The sequence below is a fragment of the Triticum dicoccoides genome, chromosome 3B, assembly GCF_002162155.2.
Source record: "Triticum dicoccoides isolate Atlit2015 ecotype Zavitan chromosome 3B, WEW_v2.0, whole genome shotgun sequence".
Lineage (NCBI taxonomy): Eukaryota > Viridiplantae > Streptophyta > Magnoliopsida > Poales > Poaceae > Triticum > Triticum dicoccoides.
This window is the reverse complement of record NC_041385.1, coordinates 45846345-45865794: the sequence shown is the minus strand read 5'-3', so window position 1 is coordinate 45865794 and position 19450 is coordinate 45846345.

Sequence of the window (19450 nt, the reverse complement as noted above, 5' to 3'; positions counted from 1 at the left end):
TCTTCACATCTCTACAAAACTCGATCAAGGTTGCTTAAGCAATGATCAAAATAAGTTCCGTAAATGGCGAAATCATCCATGAAAACCTCAACAATCTTTTCATAGAAGTCAGAGAATATAGCAGTCATACATCTTTGAAAGGTAGCACGTGCATTGCATAAACCAAAAGGCATACGTCTATAAGCAAAGGTACCGAAAGGGCAAGTAAAAGTGGTCTTTTCTTGATCCTCTTTTGACACGGGTATTTGAGAGAAACCAGAATAACCATCTAGAAAGCAAAAATGTGTATGTTTGCATAGTCTTTCTAGCATTTGATCAATAAAAGGTAGAGGGTAATGATCTTTTCTAGTAGCTTTATTTAATTTGCGGAAATCAATTACCATTCTATAACCTGTAACAATTCTTTGCGGGATCAATTCATCCTTCTCATTAGGAACAATGATAAACCTCCCTTTTTAGGGACACAATGAACGGGACTTACCCACTGACTATCAGCGACAACATAAATTATACTTGCCTCCAGAAGCTTTAGTATTTCATTTCTTACCATTTCTTTCATCTTAGGATTTAACCGTCATTGGTGATCAACAACTGGTTTAGCATCTTTCTCCAATTTTATTTTGTGCTGGCATAGAGTGGGACTAATGCCCTTAAGATCATCAAGAGTATATCCAATAGCAGCATGGTGCTTCTTCAGAGTTTTCAATAATTTCTCTTCTTCATACTCTGAAAGGTTAGCACTAATAATAACAGGATATATCTTCTTTTCATCAAGATAAGCATATTTAAGGGTATTAGTGTTGGGGAACGTAGCAGAAATTCAAAAATTTTTCCTACGAATCACCAAGATCTATCTATGGAGAGACCAGCAACGAGTAGAAGGGAAGGAGAGGAGAGTGCATCTACATACCCTTGTAGATCGCTAAGCGGAAGCGTTCAAGTGAACGGGGTTGATGGAGTCGTACTCGTCGTGATTCAGATCACCGATGATCAAGTGCCGAACGTACGGCACCTCCGCGTTCAACACACGTACAACCCGGTGACGTCTCCCACGCCTTGATCCAGCAAGGAGAGAGGGAGAGGTTGAGGAAGACTCCATCCAACAGCAGCACAACGGCGTGGTGGTGGTGGAGGAGCGTGGCAATCCTGCAGGGCTTCGCCAAGCACCTACGGGAGAGGAGGAGGTGTCACGGGAGGGAGGGAGGCACCAAGGGCTCATGTATGGATGCCCTCCCTTCCCTCCACTATATATAGGGGCAGGGGAGAGGGGGGAGGCGCAGCCTTGCCCCCTACTCCAAGAAAGGGGTGCGGCCAAGAGGGGGGGAGGAGTCCATCCTCCCCAAGGCACCTCGGAGGTGCCTTCCCCTTCGAGGACTCTTCCCTCTAGGGTTCCCTAGGCGCATGGGCCTCTTGGGGCTGGTGCCCTTGGCCCATGTAGGCCAAGGCGCACCCCCTACAGCCCATGTGGCCCCCCGGGGCAGGTGGCCCCACCCGGTGGGCCCCCGGGACCCTTCCGGTGGTCCCGGTACAATACCGATGACCCCGAAACTTGTCCCGATGCCCGAAACAGGACTTCCTATATATAAATCTTTACCTCCGGACCATTCCGGAACTCCTCGTGACGTCCGGGATCTCATCCGGGACTCCGAACAACATTCGGTAACCACATACAAGCTTCCTTTATAACCCTAGCGTCATCGAACCTTAAGTGTGTAGACCCTACGGGTTCGGGAGACATGCAGACATGACCGAGACGTTCTCCGGTCAATAACCAACAGCGGGATCTGGATACCCATGTTGGCTCCCACATGTTCCACGATGATCTCATCGGATGAACCACGATGTCAAGGACTTAATCAATCCCGTATTCAATTCCCTTTGTCTAGCGGTATGTTACTTGCCCGAGATTCGATCGTCGGTATCCAATACCTTGTTCAATCTCGTTACCGGCAAGTCACTTTACTCGTTCCGTAACACATCATCCCGTGATCAACTCCTTGGTCACATTGCGCATATGATGATGCCCTACCGAGTGGGCCCAGAGATACCTCTCCGTTTACACGGAGTGACAAATCCCAGTCTCGATCCGCATAAAACAATAGATACTTTCGGAGATACCCGTAGTGCACCTTTATAGTCACCCAGTTACGTTGTGACGTTTGATACACCCAAAGCACTCCTACGGCATCCAGGAGTTACACGATCTCATGGTCAAAGGAAGAGATACTTGACATTGGCAAAGCTCTAGCAAACGAACTACACGATCTTTGTGCTATGCTTAGGATTGGGTCTTGTCCATCACATCATTCTCCTAATGATGTGATCCCGTTATCAACGACATCCAATGTCCATAGCCAGGAAACCATGACTATCTGTTGATCACAACGAGCTAGTCAACTAGAGGCTCACTAGGGACATATTGTGGTCTATGTATTCACACGTGTATTACGATTTTCGGATAATACAGTTATAGCATGAATAAAAGACAATTATCATGAACAAGGAAATATAATAATAATACTTTTATTATTGCCTCTAGGGCATATTTCCAACAGTCTCCCACTTGCACTAGAGTCAATAATCTAGTTCACATCGCCATGTGATTAACACTCACAGGTCACATCGCCATGTGACTAACACCCAAGAGTTTACTAGAATCAGTAGTCTAGTTCACATCACTATGTGATTAATACTCAATGAGTTTTAGGTTTGATCATGTTGCTTGTGTGAGAGGTTTTAGTCAACGGGTCCGAACCTTTCAGATCCGTGTGTGTTTTACAAATCTCTATGTCATCTCCTAGATGTAGCTACCACGCTCTATTTGGAGCTAATCCAAATAACTGTTCTACTTGGAGCTATTCTAAATTGTTGCTCCATTATATGTATCCGGTATCTCTACTCAGAGCTATCCGGATAGGTGTCAAGCTTGCATCGACGTAACCCTTTACGACGAACTCTTTTACCACCTCCATAATCGAGAAAATTCCTTAGTCCACTAGTTACTAAGGATAACTTTGACCGCTGTTCTGTGAGCCTTTCTTGGATCACTCTTGTACCCCTTGACTGACTCATGGCAAGGCACACTTCAGGTGCGGTACACAGGATAGCATACTGAAGAGCCTACGTCTTAAGCATAGGGGACGACCTTCGTCCTTTCTCTCTATTCTGCCGTGGTCGAGCTTTAAGTCTTAACTTCGTACCTTACAACTCAGGCAAGAACTCCTTCTTTGACTGGTCCATCTTGAACACCTTCAAGATCATGTCAAGGTATGTGCTCATTTGAAAGTATTATTAAGCATTTTGATCTATCCTTATAGATCTTGATGCTCAATGTTCAAGTAGCTTAATCCAGGCTTTCCATTGAAAAACACTTTCAAAATAACCCTATATGCTTTCTAGAAATTCTACATCATCTCTGATCATCAATATGTTAACAACATATACTCATCAGAAATTCTATAGTGCTCCCACTCACTTCTTTGGAAATACAAGTTTCTTATAAACTTTGTATAAATCCAAAATCTTTGATCATCTCATCAAAGCGTACATTCCAACTCCGAGATGCTTACTCCAGTCCTTAAAAGGATCGCTGGAGCTAGCATACCTTTTAGCATCCTTAGGATCGACAAAACTTTTCTGATTGTATTGCATACAACCTTTCCTTACGAAAACTGGTAAGGAAACTTGTCTTGACATCCATCTGCCAGATTTCATAAATGCAGCTAATGCTAACATGATTCCGACGGACTTTAAGCATCGCTACGGATGAGAAAAACCTCATCGTAGTCAACTCCTTGAACTTGTGAAAAACTTTTCGCCACAAGTCGAGCTTCATGGACGGTGACATTACCATCCACGACCGTCTTCTTCTTAAAGATCCATTTATCTTAATGGCTTGCCGATCATCGGGCAAGTCCACCAAAGTCCATGGATCCGTTCTCGGATTTTATGGCCTCGAGCCATTTATCAGAATCCGGGCCCACCATCGCTTCTACATAGCTCGTAGGTTCATTGTTGTCCAGCAACATGACTTCCAAGACAGGATTACGTACCATTCTGAAGTAGTACGCATCCTTGTCATCCCACGAGGTTTGGTAGTGACTTGATCCGAAGTTTCATGATCAATATCATAAGCTTCCACTTCAATTGGTGTAGGTGCCACAGGAACAACTTCCTGTGCCCTGCCACACACTAGTTGAAGAGACGGTTCAATAACCTCATCAAGTCTCCACCATCCTCCCACTCAATTCTTTCGAGAGAAACTTTTCCTCGAGAAAGGACCCGATTCTAGAAACAATCCATATTGCTTTCGGATCTGAATTAGGAGGTATACCCAACTGTTTTGGGTTTCCTATGAAGATGCATTTTATCCGCTTTGGGTTCGAGCTTATCAACCTGAAACTTTTTCATATAAGCATCGCAGCCCCAAACTTTTAAGAAACGACAACTTAGGTTTCTCTAAACCATAATTCATACGGTGTCATCTCATCGGAATTACGTGGTGCCCTATTTAAAGTGAATGTGGTTGTCTCTAATGCCTAACCCATGAACGATAGTGGTAATTCGATAAGAGACATCATGGTACGCACCATATCCAATAGGGTGCAACTATGATGTTCGGACACACCATCACATTATGGTGTTCCAGGCGGTATTAATTGCGAAATAATTTCCACAATGTCTTAATTGTGTGCCAAAACTCGTAACTCAGATATTCATCTCTATGATCATATCATAGACATTTTATCCTCTTGTCACAATGATCTTCTACTTCACTCTGAAATTACTTGAACCATTCAATAATTCAGACTTGTGTTTCATCAAGTAAATATTCTCAACATCTACTCGAATCATCTGTGAAGTAAGAACATAACGATATTCACTGCATGCCTCAGCACTCATTGGACTGCACACATCAAAATGTGTTACTTCCAATAAGTTGCTATCTTGTTCCATCTTACTGAAAACGAGGCTTTTCAGTCATCTTGCCCATGTGGTATGATTTGCATATCTCAAGTGATTCAAAATCAAGTGAGTCCAAACGATCCATTTGCATGGAGTTTCTTCATGCATATACACCAATAGACATGGTTCGCATGTCTCAAACTTTTCAAAAAACGAGTGAGTCCAAAGATCCATCAACATGGAGCTTCTTCATGCGTTTTATACCATTATGACTTACATGGTAGTGCCACAAGTAAGTGGTACTATCATTACTATCTTATATCTTTTGGCATGAAAATGTGTATCACTACGATCGAGATTCAATAAACCATTCAGGTTTAATACTAATCTTGATGGTAGAGGGAGCGTGCGATGTTTGATCACATCAAACTTGGAAACACTTCCAACACATTATCGTCAGCTCACTTTTAGCTAGTCTCCGTTTATTCCGTAGCTTTTATTTGGAGTTACTAACACTTAGCAACCGAACCGGTATCTTATACCCTGGTGCTACTAGGAGTACTAGTAAAGTACACATTAACATAATGTATATCCAATATACTTCTATTGACCTTGCCAGCCTTCTCATCTACCAAGTATCTAGGGTAATTCTGCTCCAGTGGCTGTTCCCCTTATTACAGAAGCACTTAGTCTCGGGTTTGGGTTCAACCTTGGGTTTCTTCACTAGAGCAGCAGCTGAATTGCCGTTTCATGAAGTATCCCTTTGTTCCCTTGCCCTTCTTGAAACTAGTGGTTTCACCAACCATCAACAATTGATGCTCCTTCTTGATTTCTACTTTCGCGGTGTCAAACATCATGAATATTTCAAGGATCATCATATCTATCCCTGATATGTTATAGTTAATCACGAAGCTCTAGCAGCTTGGTGGGAATGACTTTGGGGAAACATCACTATCTCATCTGGAGGATCAACTCCCACTCGATTCAAGTGATTGTTGTGCTCAGACAATCTGAGCACAAGCTCAACGATTGAGCTTTTTTCCCTTAGTTTGCAGGCTAAGAAAATCGTCGGAGGTCTTATACCTCTTGACGTGGGCACAAGCCTGAAATCCCAATTTCAGCCCTCGAAACATCTCATATGTTCCGCGACGTTTCGAAAACGTCTTTGGTGCCTCTACTTAAACCATTTAATTGAACTATCACGTAGTTATCAAAACGTGTATGTCCGATGTTCGCAACATCGACAAACGACGTTTGGGGTTCGGCACACTGAGCAGTGCATTAAGGAGATAAGCTTTCTACTGATCGCATAATCGCTACTATCAACTTTCAACTATAATTTTCTCTAGGAACATATCTAAACAGTAGAACTATAGCGCGAGCTACGACATAATTTGCAAAAGGTCTTTTGACTATGTTCAGGATAATTAAGTTCATCTTATGAACTCCCACTCAGATAGACATCCCTCTAGTCATCTAAGTGATTACATGATCCGAGTCAACTAGCCTGTGTCCGATCATCACGTGAGACGGACTAGTTATCATCGGTGAACATCTTCATGTTGATCGTATCTACTATACGACTCATGCTCGACCTTTCGGTCTCCGTGTTCCGAGGCCATGTCTGCACATGCTAGGCTCGTCAAGTTAACCCTAAGTGTTTTCGCTGTGTAAAACTGTCTTACACCCGTTGTATGTGAACGTAAGAATCCATCACACCCGATCATCACGTGGTGCTTAGAAGCGACGAACTGTAGCAACGGTGCACAGTTAGGGGAGAACACTTCTTGAAATTTTGTAAGGGATCATCTTATTTACTACCGTCGTTCTAAGCAAACAAGATGCATAAACATGATAAACATCACATGCAATCAAATAGAGTAGTGACATGATATGGCCAATATCATATAGCTCCTTTGATCTTCATCTTCGGGGCTCCATGATCATCTTGTCACCGGCATGACACCATGATCTCCATCATCATGATCTCCATCATCATGTCTTCATGAAGTTGTCACGCCAACGACTACTTCTACTTCTATGACTAACGCGTTTAGCAATAAAGTAAAGTAGTTTACATGGCGTTCTTCAATGACACGCAGGTCATACAATAAATAAAGACAACTCCTATGGCTCCTGCCGGTTGTCATACTCATCGACATGCAAGTCGTGAATCCTATTACAAGAACATGATCAATCTCATACATCACATATATATCATTCATCACATCCTTTTGGCCATATCACATCACATGACATACCCTGCAAAAACAAGTTAGACGTCCTCTAATTGTTGTTTGCATGTTTTACGTGGCTGCTATGGGTTTCTAGCAAGAACGTTTCTTACCTACGCAAAACCACAACGTGATATGCCAATTGCTATTTACCCTTCATAAGGACCCTTTTCATCGAATCCGTTCCGACTAAAGTGGGAGAGACTGGCACCCGCTAGCCACCTTATGCACCAAGTGCATGTCAATCGGTGGAACCTGTCTCACGTAAGAGTACGTGTAAGGTCGGTCCGGGCCGCTTCATCCCACAATACCGTCGAAACAAGATTGGACTAGTAACGGTAAGCATATTGAACAACATCAACGCCCACAACTACTTTGTGTTCTACTCGTGCAAAGAATCTACGCAATAGACCTAGCTCATGATGCCACTGTTGGGGAACGTAGCAGAAATTCAAAAATTTTTCCTACGAATCACCAAGATCTATCTATGGAGAGACCAGCAACGAGTAGAAGGGAAGGAGAGGAGAGTGCATCTACATACCCTTGTAGATCGCTAAGCGGAAGCGTTCAAGTGAACGGGGTTGATGGAGTCGTACTCGTCGTGATTCAGATCACCGATGATCAAGTGCCGAACGTACGGCACCTCCGCGTTCAACACACGTACAGCCCGGTGACGTCTCCCACGCCTTGATCCAGCAAGGAGAGAGGGAGAGGTTGAGGAAGACTCCATCCAACAGCAGCACAACGGCGTGGTGGTGGTGGAGGAGCGTGGCAATCCTGCAGGGCTTCGCCAAGCACCTACGGGAGAGGAGGAGGTGTCACGGGAGGGAGGGAGGCGCCAAGGGCTCATGTATGGATGCCCTCCCTTCCCTCCACTATATATAGGGGCAGGGGAGAGGGGGGAGGCGCAGCCTTGCCCCCTACTCCAAGAAAGGGGTGCGGCCAAGAGGGGGGGAGGAGTCCATCCTCCCCAAGGCACCTCGGAGGTGCCTTCCCCTTCGAGGACTCTTCCCTCTAGGGTTCCCTAGGCGCATGGGCCTCTTGGGGCTCGTGCCCTTGGCCCATGTAGGCCAAGGCGCACCCCCTACAGCCCATGTGGCCCCCCGGGGCAGTTGGCCCCACCCGGTGGGCCCCCGGGACCCTTCCGGTGGTCCCGGTACAATACCGATGACCCCGAAACTTGTCCCGATGCCCGAAACAGGACTTCCTATATATAAATCTTTACCTCCGGACCATTCCGGAACTCCTCGTGACGTCCGGGATCTCATCCGGGACTCCGAACAACATTCGGTAACCACATACAAGCTTCCTTTATAACCCTAGCGTCATCGAACCTTAAGTGTGTAGACCCTACGGGTTCGGGAGACATGCAGACATGACCGAGACGTTCTCCGGTCAATAACCAACAGCGGGATCTGGATACCCATGTTGGCTCCCACATGTTCCACGATGATCTCATCGGATGAACCACGATGTCAAGGACTTAATCAATCCCGTATTCAATTCCCTTTGTCTAGCGGTATGTTACTTGCCCGAGATTCGATCATCGGTATCCAATACCTTGTTCAATCTCGTTACCGGCAAGTCACTTTACTCGTTCCGTAACACATCATCCCGTGATCAACTCCTTGGTCACATTGCGCATATGATGATGCCCTACCGAGTGGGCCCAGAGATACCTCTCCGTTTACACGGAGTGACAAATCCCAGTCTCGATCCGCATAAAACAATAGATACTTTCGGAGATACCCGTAGTGCACCTTTATAGTCACCCAGTTACGTTGTGACGTTTGATACACCCAAAGCACTCCTACGGCATCCAGGAGTTACACGATCTCATGGTCAAAGGAAGAGATACTTGACATTGGCAAAGCTCTAGCAAACGAACTACACGATCTTTGTGCTATGCTTAGGATTGGGTCTTGTCCATCACATCATTCTCCTAATGATGTGATCCCGTTATCAACGACATCCAATGTCCATAGCCAGGAAACCATGACTATCTGTTGATCACAACGAGCTAGTCAACTAGAGGCTCACTAGGGACATATTGTGGTCTATGTATTCACACGTGTATTACGATTTCCGAATAATACAGTTATAGCATGAATAAAAGACAATTATCATGAACAAGGAAATATAATAATAATACTTTTATTATTGCCTCTAGGGCATATTTCCAACAATTAGGTAATTGTTTATGCTCAAACACGGGATAACCCTTGGGTGGAGGAGGATCCCCTAGGATTTCAACAGGCAAGTTGTGTTTCAAAATAGGTCCTTGCTTAAACAATACTTCATCTATTTCCCTCTTTCATTCATAAACGTATCATTTTCATGGTCGAGCAAATATTGTTCTAAAGGATCATTAGGAGGCATGGTAATAGAAGCAAGACCAATAATTTCATCTTTACTAGGCAATTATTTATCATGGTTTGTCTACGAAATTTAGCAAAATTAAAATCATGAGACATATCCCCTAAACCAACAGTAACAATATCCTTTTCACATTCTATCTTAGCATTAACAGTATTCAAGAAGGGTCTACCAAATATAATGGGACAAAAGTCATCTTGTGGGGAACTAAGAACAAGAAAATCAGTAGGATATTTAATTTTCCCACACAAAACTTCAACATCTCTAACAATCCCAATTGGTGAAATAGTGTGTCTATTGGCAAGCTTAATAGTAACATCGATATCTTCTATCTCAGCAAGTGCAATATCATGCATAATTTCTTTGTATAAGGAATGAGGTATTGCACTCACACTAGCACCCATATCACATAGACCATGATAGCAATGATCTCCTATTTTAACAGAAACAACAGACATGCCCACAACTCGTCTATGGTTATTTTTAGTATCGGGTTTAGCAATTCTAGCAGCTTCATCACATAAATAAGTAACATGCCCCTCAATATTATTGACCAAGAGATCTTTAACCATAGGAATACTAGGTTCAACTTTAATTTTCTCACGGGGTGTAGGTGTTCTAGCATTACTCTTACGAACCACAATTGAAGCTTTAGCATGATCCTTTATTCTAAGAGGGAAATGCAGTTTCCCAAATAGGCGGTAGGAACAATAGGATCAACATGCGTCCTAATGATAGTTTTTTCTTCAACTTTAATAGGTTCTACTACCTTTACTTCAATGGGAGGATGATATTTAAACCACTTCTCCTTAGGGAGATCAACATGAGTAGCAAATGATTCACAGAAAGAAGCTACTATCTCAGAGTCAAGTCCATATTTAGTGCTAAATTCACGAAATGCATCGGTATCCACAAAAGATTTAACACAATCAAACTTAGGGGTTATACCTGACTCCTTACCTTCGTCGAGTTCCCAATCTTCAAAGTTGCATTTAATTATTTCCAATAAATCCCATTTTAATTCAATAGACTTCATCATAAAAGAACCAGTACAAGAAGTATTGAGCATGGAGCGATCATTATGAGAAAGCCGAGAAAAAAAGTTTGGAATAATAATTTCTCTTGAGAGCTCATGATTGGGGCATGAATATAACATTGACTTAAGCCTCCCCCAAGCTTGAGCGATACTTTCTTCTTCTCGAGGACAAAAATTATATATATAATTACGATCACGATGAACGAGATGCATAGGATAAAAATTCTGATGAAATTCCAATTTCAATCGGTTGTAGTTCCATGATCCAATACCATCACATAGCCTATACCATGTCAATGCCTTTCCCTTCAAAGATAAAGGGAAGACCTTCTTCTTGACAATGTCCTCGGGCATACCTACAAGCTTAAATAATCCACAAACTTCATCCACATAGATTAGGTGCATATCGAGATGTAATGTTCCATCTCCTTTATAGGATTAGCTAGCAGTTTCTCTATCATACCCAAACAAATTTCAAAGTAAATATTTTCAGTAGGTTCAGTAGGTTGAGGAGCAACTATTTGCACTTCTGGTCGGGGTGAAGATACCCCGAAGAAGCCCCTCAAAGGATTATTTTCCATAGTAACAAGTGACAGTAAATTTCAGCACACTATATAAATGTTTCCTTACCAAATTCCATTTACCAAAGGCACTTCACTCCCCGGCAACGATGCTAGAAAAGAGGCTTGATGACCCACAAGTATGGGGGATCTATCATAGTCCTTTCAATAAGCAAGAGTGTCGAACCCAACAAGGAGCAGAAGGAAATGACAAGCGGTTTTCAGTAAGGCATTCTCTGCAAGCATTGAAATTATCGGTAATGGATAGTTTTGTGATAAGGTAATTCATAATGGGTAACAAGTAACAAAAGTAACTAAGGTGCAGAAAGGTGTCCCAACACTTTTTGTAGCAAAGGACAAGCCTGTACAAACTCTTATATAAAGCAAAGCGCTGCCGAGGACACATGGGAATTTTTGACAAGCTAGTTTTCATCATGCTCATATGCTTCGCGTTTGTTACTTTGATAATTTGATATGTGGGTGGACCGGTGCTTGGGTGTTGTCCTTCCTTGGAAAAGCCTCCCACTTATGATTAACCCCTCTTGCAAGCATCCGCAACTACGAAATAAGAATTAAGGTAAACCTAACCATAGCACTTTTCGCCGGTATCATACACCCACCATATACCTTCCTCAAAACAGCCACCATACCTACCTATCATGGCATATCCATAGCCATTCCGAGATATATTGCCATGCAACTTTCCATCGTTTCATTTATTATGACACGCTCCATCATTGTCATATTGCTAGCATGATCATGTAGTTGACATTGTATTTGTGGCAAATGCCACCTTTCATAATTCTTTCATACATGTCAGTTATGTATCATTGCATATCCCGGTACACCGCCGGAGGCATTCATATAGAGTCATATTTTGTTCTAAGTATCGAGTTGTAATTGTTGAGTTGTAAGAAAAATAAAAGTGTGATGATCATCATTATTAGAGCATTGTCCCAAGTGAGGAAAGGATGATGGAGTCTATGATTCCCCCACAAGTCGGGATGAGACCCTGGACGAAAAAAAGAGGCCATAAAAATAAGAGAAAAGGCCCAAATAAAAAAATGAGAGAAAAAGAGAGAAGGGACAATGCTACTATCCTCTTACCACACTTGTGCTTCAAAGTAGCACCATGATCTTCATGATAGAGAGTCTCTCATTTCGTCACTTATACTAGTGGGAATTTTTTCATTATAGAACTTGGCTTGTCTATTCCAATGACGGGCTTCCTCAAAATGCCCTAGGTCTTCGTGAGCAAGCGAGTTGGATGCACACCCACTTAGTTTCTTTTGTTGAGCTTTCATATACTTATAGCTCTAGTGCATCCGTTGCATGGCAATCCCTACTCACTCACATTGATATCTATTGATGGGCATCTCCATAGCCCGTTGATACGCCTAGTTGATGTGAGACTATCTTCCCTCTTTTTGTCTTCTCCACAACCATCGTTCTATTCCACATATAGTGCTATATCCATGGCTCACGCTCATGTATTGCGTGAAGATTGAAAAAAGTTTTGAAAATGTTAAAGTATGAAACAATTGCTTGGCTTGTCATCGGGGTTGTGCATGATTTAAATACTTTGTGTGGGCAATATGGAGCATAGCCAGACTATATGATTTTGTAGGGATAACTTTCTTTGGCCATGTTATTTTGAGAAGACATAATTGCTTTGTTAGTATGCTTGAAATATTATTATTTTTATGTCAATATGAACTTTTGTCTTGAATCTTCCGGATCTGAATATTCATACCATGATTAAGAAGATTTACATTGAAATTGTGCCAAAGTATCACTCCGCATAAAAAATTCTCTTTTTATCATTTACCTACTCGAGGACGAGTAGGAATTAAGCTTGGGGATGCCTGATACGTCTCCAACGTATCTATAATTTTTGATTGCTCCATGCTACTTTATCTATTGTTTTGGACTATAATGGGCTTTATTTTCCACTTTTATATTACTTTTGGGACTAACCTATTAACCGGAGGCCCAACCCAGAATTGTTGTTTTTTGCCTTTTTCAGTATTCCGAAGAAACAGAATATCAAACGGAGTCCAAACGGAATGAAACCTTCGGGATCGTGATTTTCCAACCGAACGTGATCCAGGAGACTTGGACCCTACTCCAAGAAGTGCCAGAGGCGGTCACGAGGGTGGAGGGCGCGCCCCCTGGGCACGCCCCCTACCTCGTGGGCCCCTCGGAGCTCCACCAACATACTCCTTCCTCCTATATATACCTACGTATCCCCGAACGATCAGAACAGGAGCCAAAAACCTAATTCCACTATCGCAACTTTCTGTATCCACGAGATCCCGTCTTGGGCCTGTTTCGGAGCTCCGCCGGAGGGGGCATCTACCTCGGAGGGCTTCTACATCATAACCATAGCCCCTTCGATGAAGTGTGAGTAGTTTACTTCGGACCTTTGGGTCCATAGCTAGTAGCTAGATGGCTTCTTCTCTATTTTTGGATCTCAATACAATGTTCTCCTCCTCTCTCGTGGAGATCTATTCGATGTAATCTTATTTTTGCGGTGTGTTTGTTGAGACCGATGAATTGTGGGTTTATGATCCAGCTTATCTATGAATAATATTTGAATCTTCTCTGAATTCTTTTATGTATGATTGAGTTATCTTTGCAAGTCTCTTCGAATTATCTGTTTGGTTTGGCCACACTAGTAGAAAAGGGTCAAATGTGAGACACATTAGTCCCGGTTTGTAACAGAACCAGCACTAATGTGTCCATTAGTGCCGGTTCCAACGGCTAGGCGGGAGGAGCTCTTTAGTACCGGTTCGTGGCAAACCTTTAGCACCGGTTCGTGCCACAAACCGGTACTAAAGAGAGTGGTGGCAGGATGTTGTCAGAGTGGGCCCCTTCCAGCACCTTTAGTACCGGTTCATCGCACGAACCGGTACTAAAGGTCGTCCTATATAAACCCTTCATCCACCCGCACTCTGTTCTTCCCCCTTTCCCCTCTCCCTATCCTCTATTCTTCCCTTCTTCCTCTCGAGTTCATCACAAAATTTGCCCCAAATTTGTCAAGATTTGCAGGCCCTCATCCATTCAAATGATCACCAAGGTTAGCAACTTTGTCCTTTCATCTCTCATTGCTTGATTAGCTCTTGCATTGGTTTATATAGTGATTAATTGTGGGTTTTAGTAATTTGGGAGGAATTATATGTGGTAGTATTTGATTTATATGCAATTTGAGGTCAAAATAACACTTGGTTTGCATATGTAGGTGTGGTTTACTTAGTGCCTTCTAAATCCCCGTCGTAACCACCGTCGATCGCCCGCACCGTCCCGTCGCCGGCACCACCTTGTGGTGAGCCTCTTGTTCATGAAATTTTATATAAAAAATTGATGTTTGTGTGATTTGGATATATAGTTACTCGTATAATAATTATCTAACCCGTACGTTGTTTGTTATACATAGTGCCATGGTTTTGATATCCGTCTCCGTCGGCCCTCGTCCTTGTTATGATTCAGATGTGGTATATTCTCTTTTAAAACTATTTGTTGCATTTCGTGTTTATGACAAATTATGCCCATCAAGTTGACATAGATATTTTTATCTAGGCGGTATGTGAACCGGAAATTCCAACCGACCCTATTGTCGAGAGGTTAAATTTAGTTGAAAGAGAAAATGAGTACTTGAAAGAAAAATTGAAAAGAATTGAGGGGGAGAAGATGGAATTGGAGTTTCATGTTGCCGATGTCATCGATGATCACAAGATCAAGATGGAGAAAATGTGCTTGAAGATTAGAAAGATTAGAAAATATGCCATCGATAGTGAGGCTTGGTATCATATGCTGTTGGATCAATTGTTACCTTAGTTGCGATCTTGATCGCATTTGTTGTTGCATTTAAATGCTTTAGCTAGAGAGTTATTTGTTTGTTGCATTTAAGTGTTGTATGAACTTTATGTATGAACTTGTATTAATTTGGTCTATTCGGTGTTGTGTAATGAAGATGAGCTGGCAATGGATGTACGATGACCGATGCTCTCCCCAGTTTGTTGAGGGCGTGCATACTTTTCTGCTTGCGGCTGCGGCAAACAAGCGGGCGGATGGTTTTATGCCGTGTCCATGTGCTGGCTGTAAGAATGGTCGCAATTACTCTACATCAAGAACCATTCACGTCCACCTGTTTGAGTCCGGTTTCATGCCCCACTATAATGTTTGGACCATGGAGAAAGAGGGGTTATGATGGAAGACAATGAAGAAGAAGAGGACGACGACAGCTATCCTGGCCATGGGTTCCCTGAATACGATGTTACAACAATGGGGGAAGAAGCTGAGCCGGTAATGCGGGAAGAAGCTGAGCCGGCAATGCGGGAAGAAGCTGAAGAAGAGGCATCAGATGAGCCCATTGATGATCTAGGTCGGGCCATTGCCGATGCAAAGAGAAACTGCGCAAGTGATTTGGAGAAGAAGAAGTTGCAGCGCATGTTAGAGGATCACAAAAAATTGTTGTACCCGAATTCCGTAGGTGACAAGAAAAAGCTAGGCACCACACTGGAATTGCTGCACTGGAAGGCAGAGAATGGTGTATCTGACAAGGGATTTGGAAAGTTGCTGGTAATGATAAAGGATATGCTTCCAGAGGACAACGAATTGCCCGAGAGTACGTACGAAGCAAAGAAGGGTGTCTGCTGTCTAGGGTTAGAGGTGCAGAAGATACATGCATGCCCTAATGATTGCATCCTCTACCGCGGTGAGTACGAGGATTTGAACGCTTGCCCGGTATGTGGTGCATTGCGCTATAAGATCAGCCGCGATGAGCATGGTGATGTCGAGGGCGAGCGCCCCAGGAAGAAGATTCCTGCCAAGGTGACGTGGTATTCTCCTATAATACCACGGTTGAAACGTTTGTTCCAAAACAAAGAGCATGCCAAGGCGATGCGATGGCACAGAGAAGACCGTAAGAAAGACGGAAAGTTGAGAGTACCCGCTGACGGGTCGCAGTGGAGAAAAATTGAAAGAAAGTACGGGAATGAGTTTGCAGATGACGCAAGGAGCATATGGTTTGGTCTAAGAGCAGATGGCATTAATCCTTTTGGGGAGCGGAGCAGCAACCATAGCACCTGGCCTGTGACTCTATGTTTGTATAACCTTCCTCCTTGTTTGTGCATGAAGCGGAAGTTCATTATGATGCCAGTGCTCATCCAAGGCCCTAAGCAACCCGGCAACGAGATTGATGTGTACCTAAGGCCATTAGTTGAAGAACTCTTACAACTATGGAATGGAACAGGTGTACGTGCGTGGGATGAGCACATGGGGGAAGAATTTGACCTAAAGGCGTTGCTGTTCGTGACCATCAATGATTGGCCTGCTGTCAGTAACCTTTCAGGACAGAAAAACAAGGGATACCGCGGATGAACGCACTGTTTGGATGATACCGAAAGTATATATTTGAATAGTTGTAAGAAGAATGTGTACCTGGGACATCGTCGATTTCTTCCGAGCAGGCATCCCGTAAGAAAGAAAGGCAAGCATTTCAAAGGTGAGGCGGATCACCGGACGAAGCCTCGCCACCGTACTGGTGCTGATGTACATGATATGGTCAAGGATTTGAAGGTGATATTTGGAAAGGGTCCTGGCGGACAACCTGTTCCGAAGGACGCTGACGGACGCGCACCCATGTGGAAGAAGAAATCTATATTTTGGGACCTGCCATATTGGAAACACCTAGATATCTGCTCCACAATCAACGTGATGCACGTGACGAAGAATCTTTGCGTGACCCTGCTTGGCTTCTTGGGTGTGTATGGGAAGACAAAAGATACACCTGAGGCACGGGAGGACCAGCAACGTATGCACGGAGAAGACGGCATACATCGGGGTCATGCAAGCTACACTCTTACCAAAGAAGAGAAGGAAATCTGCTTTGAATGCCTGCTCAGTATTAAGGTACCGTCTAGCTTCTCGACGAATATAAACGGAATAATAAACATGGCAGAGAAAAAGTTCCAGAACCTAAAGTCTCATGACTGCCACGTGATTATGACGCAACTGCTTCCGGTTGCATTGAGGGGGCTTCTACCGGAAAATGTTCGATTAGCCATTGTGAAGCTATGTGCATTTCTCAATGCAATCTCTCAAAAGGTAATCGATCCAGAAATCATACCAAGGTTACAGAATGATTTGGTGCAATGTCTTGTCAGTTTCGAGTTGGTGTTCCCACCATCCTTCTTCAACATCATGACGCACGTCCTAGTTCACCTATGCGAAGAGATTAACGTTTTGGGTCCTGTATTTCTACACAATATGTTCCCCTTTGAGAGGTTCATGGGAGTCTTAAAGAAATATGTTCATAACCGTGCTAGGCCAGAAGGAAGCATCTCCAAGGGCCATCAAAATGAGGAGGTCATTGAGTTTTGTATTGACTTTATTCCTGACCTTAAGCCGATTCGTGTTCCTGAATCGCGGCATAAGGGCAGACTGGATGGAAAAGGCACACTAGGAGGGGAACAAATAATATGTATGGACGGACATTCTCTCACTGAAGCACACTACACAGTTCTACAGAATTCCGCCTTGGTGGCTCCGTATATGGATGAACACAAGAATTTGCTACGCTCCAAACACTCGGAGCGGTCTGATGACTGGATTACACGTGAACAAACCAGGAGTTTCGCCAGCTGGTTGCAGACACGTACCATGCATGACACCTCTATTGAAGATGACATGTACTTGCTGTCCCAGTTACCATCTTCAAATATAATGACTTTCAAAGGGTACAAGATAAATGGTAATACATTTTACACGATCGCCCAAGATAAGAAGAGCACCAACCAAAACAGTGGTGTCCGCTTTGATGCAGAAATCAAGACGGGACAGGAAACATATTATGGTTATATACAGGACATATGGGAACTTGACTATCAACATGGTTTAAAGGTCCCTTTGTTTTGGTGCAAATGGGTCAATATCACACGAGGCAGGGTAACGGAAGACCCGCAGTACCGAATGGCAACAGTGGATCTCAACAATCTTGCGTATGCAGACGAACCATTCATCCTAGCCAATGATGTGGCACAGGTTTTCTATGTGAAGGACATGTCTACCAAGCCAAGAAAAAGAAAAGATAAGGAAGCGAATGCATCGTACGATGAGCCAAAGCGGCACATAGTTCTTTCTGGGAAGAGAAACATCGTGGGAGTGGATGACAAGACAGACAAGTCAGAAGATTATGAAAAGTTTGATGAAATTGCTCCATTCACAGTGAATATTGACCCGAGCATCCCGTTAAATGATGAAGATTTTCCATGGTTATGGTGCAAAGGGACCCACGGGAAGAAAAAGTTTCACACCCAAAGATCTGGGATGTGATCGACTTCACTATCATCACTTTCTTCTGTGTTTCACACCCAGAGAGGAATCTCTGTAATAGTTAGGGTAGTTATGTGCTTTGGCATTTGAAACGCGAATAAATTTTATGTGCAAACAAATTCTTTCATGCCTTTACTGATTTTTAAAGTTAAGTTATTCACAAACTAGTGATTCACACTAATTTCAAATAATTCCAAATTTAAACTATTCAAATTTGAAAACTACGGGAACTAACAGAAAGTTTGTAATTTTTTGTACCTAAAGAAAAAATATTCACAAAGAAACTCTAAATACACAAACAAAAACAACACAAAAATAAATAAAGCAAAAAAAAAGCACGCCTACTAGGCCAGAGCGGCCTGCATACGACTAGAAACCCAACCTGTTGTTGGGCCAGGATGCAGGCCCGCAAAGGCCAAGTGGGCCCACAGGGCAGCAAAGAACACGTAGGCCCAGTAGGCCTGCTTTGGAGAGGAGCTCGAGAGAGCGACCGCAAGGGGGTTTATAAACTAGTGTGGTCGCCCCTCGGCTAGCGAGGTGGGACTAAACTTGCCGCACCGCACCTGCGCCAGCGCACCCCCTTTAGTACCGGGTCGTGGCGAAGGGTCAAATGTGAAGCACAATAGTGCCGGTTGGAATTTCAGCCGGCACTAATGTGTACACTAGTGCCGGTTCGTGACGGCGATCAATAGCACCGGTTCGTGGTGAACCTTTAGTATCGGTTCATGCCACGAACCGGTACTAAAGAGGCTGTGTCAGCCTCCGGTCAGGCTATGGCCCCACCATCACCATTTAGTGCCAGTTCGTACCACGAACCGGTACTAATGAGGTTGTGTCAGGTAAGGCTGGGGCCCCACGAGCACCTTTAGTACCGGTTCATGGATGAACCAGACGTAAGCTGTTTTTTAGTCCCACCTCGCGAAGTGAGAGGGACTAGGAGCGGTTTATAAGCCCTGAGTGCAGAGACGGTGAAGAAGAGGCTCAATGCTCACGTTGCTTAGCTT